The 12040-nt window shown below is 41.0% G+C and overlaps 1 long non-coding RNA gene across 1 annotated transcript; it reads right to left on the bottom strand.

The window, feature by feature from the left end:
• Positions 1-1222: 1222 nt before the first annotated feature.
• LOC149152932 (uncharacterized) lies at positions 1223-9676 on the bottom strand. Its single transcript, XR_016263015.1, has 2 exons — positions 9366-9676; positions 1223-1572 (listed from the first exon to the last, which is right to left on the bottom strand). It is a non-coding gene; the product is annotated as an uncharacterized LOC149152932 (long non-coding RNA).
• Positions 9677-12040: the final 2364 nt, after the last annotated feature.

Consider the following 12040-nt stretch of genomic DNA (forward strand, 5'->3'; position numbering starts at 1 on the left):
CAACTTCACCCAAGTCGCCACATGAATTCACCTGGTTTGCCCGAACGACCTCACCCAGGTCGCCACACGACTTCACCCGTCTCGCCCAAACGACTTCACCTATGTCACCCAATGACCTCACCCGGCTCGCCTGAACGACTTCACCCAGGTCGCCTGACGACCTCACCCAGCTCGCACGAATGACCTCGCCCGATTCACCTGAACGACCTCACCTGAGTTTCCTGCCCGATGACCTCACCCAAGTTCTGCCCAATGACCTTGCCCCAATTTTCTGCACGAGTTTCTTGCACGAGTTTTTCGCCCGAGTTTCTCACCCGACTTTTCTGCACGAGTTTTTCACCCGAGTTCTGCCCATCGTGCGGGCTCATCCATGCACCGCAAAACTCCTCAATCGAACTCGTGTTGGCTGAATGATGATGGCTCATCTCCTCAAATGCTCCACCAATATATACGAGCGGGTGGTGGGTTATGTCACCTAGCCGACCCATGCCCAACGCCCAATCCAACTCGTTCAACATGTTGCCTTCGCCCGAGTGGAAGGTCGGCCCACCCAACTCGTGGGACCACCCTCTCAACTCGCCCAACATCGTATAAACTCGCCCTTGGCTTGTTCACTTCACATTTCGAATGAGCTCCTTGTCCGTCCTTCGCACGATGAAGGTAACCCAGACCGTAGGTCCTTACAAACGGTGTCTGGTGCACATGGTTTATCACAATGGGTTTAATCCTTGATATTGAGCATGAATTTTGGATGTAAAAGACGTTCCAGAGATCCTCTAACCTTCACTTTCATGTGAAGATCTTGATTCGGCTAGCTCTTTGGTCCTTCAGTGATGAGAAAACTCCTTCAACATATTTCAATGGAAAAGGGTTTTCTTACACTGAGCAACAATATGCATTTCTTCGGCAACAGGGTCTCCTTAAAACCCTCAACATGGCGGCTCTGCCTAGAACCCTCCATCCATTGCCATGCAGATTATAAACTACCTGGCTTACTACTCCCTTAATTATTTCCTCCTCTAAAAAAACCAGTGATAATTTTCTCTAAAATCCTACTAATTTTTCGGGCTAAAACCTTACTTCTGATATTAATATGAAGGATTGAGAAGACAAATAAGTATAGCTAAACAATAACATAGATTAACATATATTAATTTATATATAATTAAGACAATGATATTGTATAGAATTTTATTAACAGGGAAATAATTATTCATAGTGTCCAAGACCTTGGAGTATGCATATATTATTCAACGAATTTCAAATGTGCCTTTTGCACATATCCCGTCTTACATTTCTTGATATTGATGTTATTCTCATTTACATATTCGTTTATCAGGTAGTTCCACCACAAACATTTTGGGGACTCTCCTTGACAGTCCTCGGCGAACCCAATAGTAGGAAGCTCTGCAGTTGAGTCCATTCTTTAAAAGCACAGTACTCGAAGCAACAGTTCTAACAGGCTCCGCAGTTGAGTCCATTGCTTAAAAGCACAGTGCTGAAAGCAACAGTGTTGGTGCCATAGCCTTGGCTATATAATTCTCCTGTCCACACGCCTCTCATGCAAACAAGCTGTATATATCAAAAATGAAAGTGCAGTTAATTTGTATTCAGAAGGTAAAACATAAATAAACTTGCAACCAGAATTCATGTAATTTGCAATGACAGGGTCATATACAGTTGACAAAGTCTGAGAGAAAATTTCTCTAAACCACCATGGGAAGTTCGGCGTGTTAATCGCAGAACAAAGTTGTGGTATACCCCTATTGCTGGACGTGATTAAGCTTGACCTTTAATCCTCAAACCAATCTGGCTATGATAAGCGGCTCTTCATATGGTCTGAGAGTTGGGTCCAACCACAATAGAGCTCTGCTCTAGTGACATCGTTGCACAGGGATGTTGTCCATACTACATTATGCAAGACCTATGGAGGTTCTATTGGAATGGAGCACGTCAACGGTGGATATCTATAGTTTTTGTCACGCCGGCCAGTAGGGAGATATGTTTCTATGACCATCTTGGATTGAAAAGACTGGAGAAAATCCATATAGGCTTAACTTCAATCATATGCAGGTTGTTTTAGGAATGGAGCCCGACTAATGAAGGATAGAACGGGAGGATATGAGGATTTGCTGAGGCTCTTCACGTTTCAGACTACATTGGAAAACTGTCAGTACCGATTTGATTTAGTTTTTCACACGAGATGGAGTGGCAAGAAAAATGATACAATGATCCCTGCACATGACAAAACAAAGCATCAATTGCTACTCGACATAGAGAACTGCTGCAAACATACTCGTTTCCAAGTCTAGGTGGATCGAACCAGCAACCTCCCTAGACAACTTCGAGTGCAAGGGCATTAATTATGGCAGGTGGGTCAGATATTTTCGAAAACAAGGGTGGGCATTGGTGCAGAAGTTATCCCAATCTGGGATGAATTTTTCGTGATAATTATGATCCCTGGATAACCTCTGAATCCTTTCTGACCAACTTGAAGGCATTCCGAATTTTTGTCACCTATGGACAACTACTTCAGAAGGTACGCTCTGCATTTCATTGGAGAGCGCCAGGTAATTTGTGGTATGCTCCACAACAGACACTATTTGCCCATCTGTTTATCCAAGTGGCGGTCACAAAACATGGACCGATGGATGATAGGTGAGATTTCCTCATTGGTGAATCAGACACTATTGGACCATCTGTTCATCCAAGTGGCAGTCATAAAACATGGACCGGTGGACGACAGGTAATATCTCCTTGTGAATCTTGCTTTCCCGTTTGAAAGTTGTGAATCCTTCATGTTTGGTGAAAATATACAGGTGTAGGAGACTACCTTGTACTGATCATTTTATCCAACCACAACTGCTATGCCATACGCAATACTGTATACCATGTATTGATGCTAGACGTGCTCCATATACAACTTATATTGTGTGACAGAAATACTAACAAAATTTTGATTGAAGCCTGCGATGGCATGAAGCAGCTCGTTGTTGTGTGACAAATACACAAACAGAAGTCTGATTCAAGCCTGCGATGGTGTGAAGCAACTCGGAGTTATTCTGAGACAGGCGCAGGGACAACATAGTTTACATTCCGCAGCAATAACTCAACAAGTTAGAAGTTTGTAGCAAGTTTTATAGCAATCTTAGTGATGTGCCGAGCGGACTGGAGCTTTAATGGAGGTAGGGGCCATGCAGGTACATAAACAAGGATATATTTTGGGGAGCGGTGTGACAGAGTATTCGTGGTGCTGAGGGGATAAGGCAGGGCTTCCCGTTACAGGGTATGAGGCAACCATGAGGCAACCTAGTGACACTACAGTGGTGGAAGAGATGCTGCAACATCAGAGACAGCTAAACTCTGGCACAGGGAACACCTAAAGAAGCCCTCCAGCATACAGACTGGAATTGTAGGTGTAAGAGATTTGATGAAGGTCTGGTCTGGTTGGTAATAAAGACTACTCGGTCCCTCCTAAGTATCCTGGAAATTTATGTTGCAGCATGTGGAGATGTTTAAGAGGAAACACGGCTACAGATACTATGATTGCACAACCAGGGGATTTCACATAATGCACTGAACAGAGTCTAGTTTATTCTAGACAAAGCTAATTGGGGATTATACACAATGATGGCACAATCACCGAATATGGACCTTGATCTTGACATACAGGGGCTGATCGACATCATGGTGGCCGCAGAAAACTCCTGCAGAATCAAACGACATACCAAGAAACACTGGTCATCATCCACGGTTGGGGGTGAGAGCAGAATAAGAGGTCAGAGCAGACCAAGAGGTCAGAAAATTATTGGGACCAGTGGTCCACATAAAAGCATTGATCTACCTGACCCTGAACTAAACTTGGAAGTGCCGATGGTAGACCAGGACTGAAACAAGACACATTTGGACCTGAAACTCGGTCACAAGAAGGAAAAGGGAAAAAAGCTTGTTCGAGCAATGGAAGAAGTGCAAAATCTCATACTGGGGTAGACCTATATTTGGAAAACATGGTAAGATTACGAAAGAGAGTGCTGTTCGGAAGATGGGAGTTCACTCGAATGAATGGTGTACATATGAAAAACTGGATACAAAATAGCTGGGCTGCGCTCCTTAGATACCGTCCTAAGGTTAGTGTGATGGTGAACGGCTGGTTCGGATTTCATTTCCTCGAAGAAGGTGATGCAATTAAAATTGTTGCTTTACCCTAGGTCAATGGTAGAGGTTTCCTGGTACTACAGAATTGGAAGGTTGGTTTTGATGAAGTAATGGAGGTCCCCAACAGGAATATCATTTGGGCTAAATTGCCTGGACTTCCAATTGAACTATGGATATTAGGTGCGATTCGAGATGTGGTGAGCAAAATTGGAAACTTGTATTATGTCGATGAAGGTTGTATGGGGTTGTTGGACAAGAAGGTTGCATGGTTCCTAGTTGAAGTTGACTTATCTATTGGACTAGTGGTTACCATTGACATATTCTGGGGCACATTCTACAAAAGATAGCATGTGGATTACTGGGGAATACCCTTCTGATAGCATGTGGATTACTGGGGAATACCCTTCTGATGTTTGATTTGTCCCAACATTGGACACCTCATGGCCAACTGTCCTAATTGAATCTGAGGCTCTGTATGGAAAGCTAAGGAGATAATACTTGACATAAATCCATCTACCTTGTCAGATCATGTACACTTTGGTTGCCTCTCTACACAAAGTTCTGCTGATCTTGGCAGTGGACATACCACATATGTGACATGATAACATTGGAATGATGGATGAAATGAATCGGGCTCCAAACAAGGGAGGATTGACAATGAACAGGGGAAAAGTATCTCGGAACAACAATAATTTCGATACTGTTAGGTCTCCTCTTAATCGGATGGGCAATGAAATCGAAACCTCAGGCCAAAAATCATGTAGGAACTTCTTACTGTCTCGTATTTGTAAACAAAAAGGACCTGTCACTGAATCTATCGTGATCTTAGATGATGAAGACCTCCATGCATCAAACAAAATCCCAAGCTTAGAAATCGCTCCTCTCATTGTAAAGAAAAACAACAGGAAAGCCAATGTATCAATGGAGGAAGAAGGGAACATTGGCTCGGGCACATCCGAAAAAAAGAAGAAAGGGACTAGATACAAAAGCATTTCCCTTTGTGGTACATTGGGCACAGACCTTAACAATAGATTCGCAAAGGCAATGGAAGAAACATTATATCCTTCATTTGATCCTGGACCGTCGAATGGATCAAATGATTCTATCAAGGCTTCACAATTTCAGGACCTTAGAGCACCGTTCCCCGACTCTTCCATTCCATAATGAAAATCATGTCACTGAATATTAGGGGCCTAGGATCTGCCCAAACTAGAAGGTCCTTGGAACATGGTATTAGATCAAAAGAACCCACTATTGTGCTACTTTAGGAAACAATGATGACCAATGAAATGGTGTCAAAGATACTTCTTTGGATGTGTCCCAATTTGGGACCCAAACATCCACAACTTAGAAGCATATAGGTCATGCATGCGAATTTTCTTGTTTGACTACCGTAGAGGATCCCCTCATAAGATACAAATTATGAAAATTTACGCCCCATACTCCAACTGAAAAACATTCTGGGATATGGCCAACACATCTGGGCTACTCGACATCAAACCATTGATCATTGCAGGAGATCTCAACTTCATGATGGGGTCTATGGAATGCTGGGGACAAAAGGCCAAACCTGACCCATTGGTTGGACATTTCAGAGACCTATTCCAACGCAAATCACTCAGGGACATAACACCGATCCCTCTATGCCCAACATGGAGAAATGGACGTTCTGGGGATGAGGGTATATAAAAAAGAATAGACAAATTCTTTGTGGACTCCTAGACGTGCCACTGGATGAACCAAATTTGCACATGGAAATTTTTCTCGAATATCTCTGACCATGATGCCATAATACTAGAATGGTGCGATGAATTGGACCATCTGAATCTACCTTTCAAATTCAACACAATGTGGATAAATGACCCAGACTTCCAGTCCTTAGTCCATCAAACATGGTGTGCCCCTGTCGCTGATGATACAAACAATCCTATACTGCGGGTTAGGAACAAGCTTATGCGGCTCAAATCTGAAGTCAAAGTCTGGATATATAACCGCCAATCCAACATGAAAAAGGAGCTTCATTCTATTGAAGTCAAAATTGCACATCTCTCGGATCCAATTCTTCCAAATTACTTCTCTTTTCAGCAACAACAGGCAATATTGGACTTGGCACTCAAGCGGGATAAAATTCTCAAACTCCAGGAAGAGGAGTGGAGACAGAAAAGTAGGCTAGCATGGATTAAAGGCGGAGAATGAAATGCAATTTTTTTTCACCGCGCTGCATCCAAGCAGAGACAAATAAACTCCATTTGGGAGATGCTAGATGCTTCAGGGAATACTTTGTCCAATAATAGAGACATAAAATTGGAAGCTTTTCGCTATTTCAGACATCAATTTTTGGACAGGGAAACAGATTACATCACAGAAAAATGGATCTGGTGGACTTGTTCCCAATAATGCTCAACGATGAGGACATAGCAATCATGGACACTCCTATTAATGAAGACAAACTACTACATTCCATCAAGGAGATGGCCAAGGACAAGATCCGTCGCCTTAATGACTGGCATATCAAACTATTTCAACATTTTTTTGATTTGATGGGCTCTGAGCTGGTCAAAATGGTGGAGACTGTCAGAACTGATGGACATATTCCAGGGGCCATCAACTCTACTTTTCTTACCTTAATTCCCAAAAAATCAAAATATTTAATTTTTATCTGAATATCGGCCTATTTCTCTCTACAATTCTATATATAAAATGATGTCAAAACTCCTAGCCAATAAGATAAAGAAGATTATTTCACCATATATTTCGTCGGAGCAATTTGGTTTTATGTCTAACAGGAGAATCCAGCATGTCGTTTCCATTGCTCAAGAGTGTACTCATTCTATGAAATCCAAGAAGCTAAAATCTTGTCTCATGAAGATTGATATCAAGCATGCATTCGACTGTGTTAACTAGGAATTTCTCATAATGATTTTATACAATATTGGATTTCTTCATTGTCATGTACGGTGGATCATGAATTACATCAAATCGACTTCCACAGTGGTCATCATCAACGACGAACCTACAAATTTCTTTAAAGTTTTCAGGGGACTCAAGTAGGGTTGTGCTCTGTCCCCACTACTTTTCATACTGGTCATGGACGCCCTCAGTGGAAGTATCATCGCAATGAAGGAATCTGGCTAAATTACTCACTGTAAAATCTCATGAAATTGCGAGGTGACCCACCTCATGTTTGTTGATGATGTGTTGTGTGTTGGGGCCACCGAGATCATAGAATGGGACACATTCCACAAGATATTTGACAAATTTGGAAAGGCATCTAGTTTAGTCATCAACTCCTCCAAAACAGAATTAATCACTGATGACCAAGGCTCAGACATAATCTTGGCTATTGCTGCATCTTTTGGGATAAATATTTTCTCCATGACTGATGGCTTCAAATACCTGGGATGTTTTTTGAAACCAAACAAACACCTTTCCCATGACTGGGAGTGGCTTATTACAAATTTCAAAAACAAGCTAACTTGTTGGGACCATCACTGGCTCACCTTGGGAGGCTGTGTTACCCTGATCAAAGAAGTTCTACAGAGCATACTTGGATGCATCTCTTTCACGTCCCACAATCCATCATCCACCACATTGACAATATTATTTCCACCTTCTTATCGTCTGGCACATACAACAGAAAAAAGATGCACCTTGCCAGTTGAGGACTCCTTGACTCCTGAGGCTTCAATATTGCTCTCCTTGCCTTGTCCCTCTAGAGGATTTTTATGATAGAGGCCTATGGAAGAAAATCATGTTTAGCAAATACATTGCATAGACAAATATGGAGGATTGGGTGGTTGTTCGGGTGCCCCCTACACCTGGTGCATCCGTTGTCTGGCGTAATCTTCGTCTAGCAATTCCATGGATATGCAGCAACTTGCGGTGGATGGTTTCGGATGTTAGAAAAATTCTTGTCAGCCTAGACATCATCAAAGGTATGAATGGCTCCCATTAACTTACAACACCCTTGATACATTTTCTACACACAGGGGATCACTTCGCTAGGTAATGTTGGGGACAGGGCTTGTCTCCCAAACGTTGCTCCTGCTTGAGCACATGTTGGGCGGATTGGCCTACCAGACCACCTAGTCGGGGAATGGGATGAATACTGTTGCTCTGTCCTCATGGCTAGAATCCATCCCACTTTACGCTCAAACCGACTGGTGAGGGGGGGACATGTTGCGACCGACTGCATTGCGGTCAATGAAGTATATGCCCACATCACTTCTTGTTCTCAATCACTTCCATTTGCTGCTACTACTGCTACATGGTGGAAGTGGAATGCCCCACTTAATATCAAGTGCTTCTCATGGTTGGCCCTACATAACCGTATTCTTACTTGGGACTGGCTGATTGAGAAGGGTTTCATGGGCCCTAGTAGATGCCCCATGTGTGGGTTGGATTCAGAGGACTACACACATCTATTCATAAAATGTTCTTTTGTTGCAATTGTTTGGACAAAGGTCTCCATACTTCTTGGTGTCCCTATGCCTAGTGACTCTGTCTCGATTATGGACTGCTTCACCACTTGGTCTCTACATGCTAAGGCACAATGGACTATCCCACTATGTGTTATGGGGCATATGGCGAGCAAGAAACATGCTTATTTTTGAAGATAAACAACCTCATGTCCAACTAGTGGCATTGAACATTGTTGAATATTTCCAAGAAGTCGGTCATTGTATCCACTTGGATCCTGGAAGGAACATCACACTGGTTGATCTAGACAACATCTTCCCCATCTGCCATTTTGATGGGGCCACCTCGGGGGAATTTTGTGGCTGTGGGGTTTACCTTTCACTTGATCCCACATCTCATTACCAATTTCGCTGAGATGGTGGTGATGGAGACAATGACAGAGAGGAATTGATAGCTCTATGGGGTGCACTGCAAGTTTCCTCATGGATGGAAATGGACAACGTTCTGATCGTGCGTGACTCACTAATAATGATCAATTGGATTTAGGGGAAACAATTGTTTGAGGTACATCGTCATTGGTATAGATAAAGAACAAACTAATTGGACTACCTCAATTTAGCAAATGAAACGTATAGACACTCGCTTTGGCCCTCCATGTTGTGAATGGGTCATTTTCCGAGTAACCGAGAGGTAAAGGGCCAGAGCAGTTTGAAATGACAAAATAGTTAATACATGATTAACGAAATCATACCTCAGAATCCACCGTTTTCGAAACAATGAAAATCGCTAACCTGACAGATGATTTTCTAAGCATGGCGATTTTAGCGAGTTTCTCCGATGTTCGCCGAGCAGAGATCGAAGTCGCAGTAGAAACAGAAGAAGGGATCCATGATGTCGCCGAGAGGGTTTGGGAACGCATAACCATGTCTGCCATGGAAGGTCTTTCATATTCCATGTTGTAGCTCTTCAACCGTTCGCTACGGTGTTCTGCCTCTATCGAAAATGGGAGCTCTGAGCCGAAAGCACAAATGCCCACCCAGATGGAAACGCTTTACGCGATCAGCACAATTAATGGATAAATTTGTAAAGCTTCACATGAAATGCTTCAACTCTAGTGATTAATGCATCTGTGTTTCTGTGTTTATAAATTAGTAATTATGGATTTTAAATACAAATCTAACGTTAGTTTAGAGTCATTTAATTTGAAAAAAATTTCAACATTGATAAAAGACAGGAGGTTTTTATTGAATTACAGAATGAACCTCTCTGCTCAATAAAACTTTACATATCATTTTTAAAAACCATTTTTTTTAAATTTAAATTACAATCTTTCCATTGGTGCTCTGTCCATCCATAATACTGAGGAAATATAAATTAAATCTCTTCCATCCATCTATAAAAGAAATAAAATTCAACCCAAATACATCCACTTGGAGCTGATATAGAAACGGTTCGGCTAAAAATAACTAAAAATAAAAAAATGTGTTCTATTAAAAAAAATAGTTTAAATATATTAAGGAAATGGTTAAATATATTAAGGAAATGGTTAAATGAGTTAATGGTGAGAAAATTGGTTATTTAATTAATAAATAGATATATAATTAAGCCATAATTTATGTCAATTGGATTTATTTTGAATGATTAGGAAGAATGATTGCTCTCGATTAAGTATTGATTCTCTCAAGTGTTTTGATAAGTTTTTTTTGAATAACTTTGAGCCTTGAGCAATCTCTTATATTTTTGTACGGGTTGAAATGTAGAATGCTTATTTTATATAAAATATTAATAATAAATAATTTTAAATATTAAATTAGATAATAGAAGACAAATTAATTTAATTTATAATGTATGAATAAGAAGAATAGATACACTATCCCACAGGGCATGGAGCAGACAGTGATAGGGAATTTTGTTGAGGAACTATGTGGTTTAAAGGGCACGAGTTCGAAACTTTGTGGGAAAAAATCTAGCCATGCTAAGGGTTGGTGTGTCCTATGATGGGTGTGATCCCTAGGTGATTTTGACAGTTTAAATGCCCCTAAGTTGCAGCTACTCAAGCCACAAGTTACTTGTATAGTCGTATCAAGACTCACATAAACTAGCAAAAAGAAAAAAAATGGATATACTTAATTATTATACAAAAAAACAAGATTATGGTTTTTGCTCCTTTGGCAACAACGTGTCATCTCGACCCATCCTATTGATACTTTCTCTCTGTGACACCGCAACCCTACTTCTCCCTCGTTGGCAATGCAAGCTCCATTTGTTATTGCTCATTTGGTCATATAGCCTCTGGTTTGAGGAGGTCAACCCCTACCCCACTGGCCCCTATCATCTTGGCGTTCAATGCATTAGTCGAATACAACCATTTCACTGCTAGATCTCATTCAAGTAAATTTGTTAAGAACTTGATAAGATCCATAAGATTTTAGTAAATGACAACTTGTCATGGGAAGTGGCATTGCAATTAGCGAATCACGTGCTAGTTGGATACTTCTATGGGATTTATCTTCCCCCTATTAAGTAAACTCCTAGGTGGGGAAAATTTGGTGCTTGTTGATCAAAGGGAACATTTCTTCATTTTTCTATGGTAAAGGGTTTTATTCCTTCTTGTTTGAAGGGGAAAATGATTGAGATATGATTTTTTTAGTGCCCCATACTTTATGGGTGCTCAAGGACTGTACCTAAACAAATGGAACCACAATTTCAATATCAAAAATGACATTCCCTTAGCTATTAAGGTGTGGGTGAAGCTTCCATGTTTCCCCTTCCACTATTGGAATGAGGATACCTTCATCAGTAAGGTAAATGTCCTTGGAAATATATCAATAGTGTAAATCCATGTGAGGGAATGCAGGTCTGCACAAGGATCTATATAGAGCTTGATTTGTAAAAAATGCCTTTTATAAGGAATGCAACTAATCCTAGACAAGTAGACCTTTCTACAAAGAGAGGATTATGATAAAATTCCACTTAAATGTAAACTATGTCATGAATATAGACATTTTGCAAAATACGTTTGTAATAACCCCAAGTTAAAAGTTCATGTAATAAAGGTTAATAAAGGAAAAATAAGACTAAGGCCATCATACACATATTCTAAGTTGAATGTTAAAAAAAACTCTATAATGGACATCCATTTTTTTTTATTATGGCTAAGGAAATTGGCAAAGGCAAAGAGCCATTAATTTAATTTATTGATGAAAATAAAGGGAAATAGGAGAAAAAATAGGTGAAGGATCTGTTGGGTTGTGTTATATTCTTTCCACGACTAGCCCACATAGTTAACTGGAGGTTAGAGGGGGGGAGGTCACAGGGGGTTTGAGGGGCACCCATAACCCCACACTATGGGGTCCAGGGTAGCGCCCCGGAAAATTTTGGTTTTGGACTCTATGTTAGGTTGGGTGGACCCACCTATGGTTTTGTGCATGATTTTAGCACATGTTTTTGGACGCGATGGTTTTCG

Source organism: Pinus tabuliformis, chromosome 9, assembly GCF_031772625.1.
Source record: "Pinus tabuliformis cultivar Carrire ecotype Pingquan chromosome 9, CPIR1, whole genome shotgun sequence".
NCBI lineage: Eukaryota > Viridiplantae > Streptophyta > Pinopsida > Pinales > Pinaceae > Pinus > Pinus tabuliformis.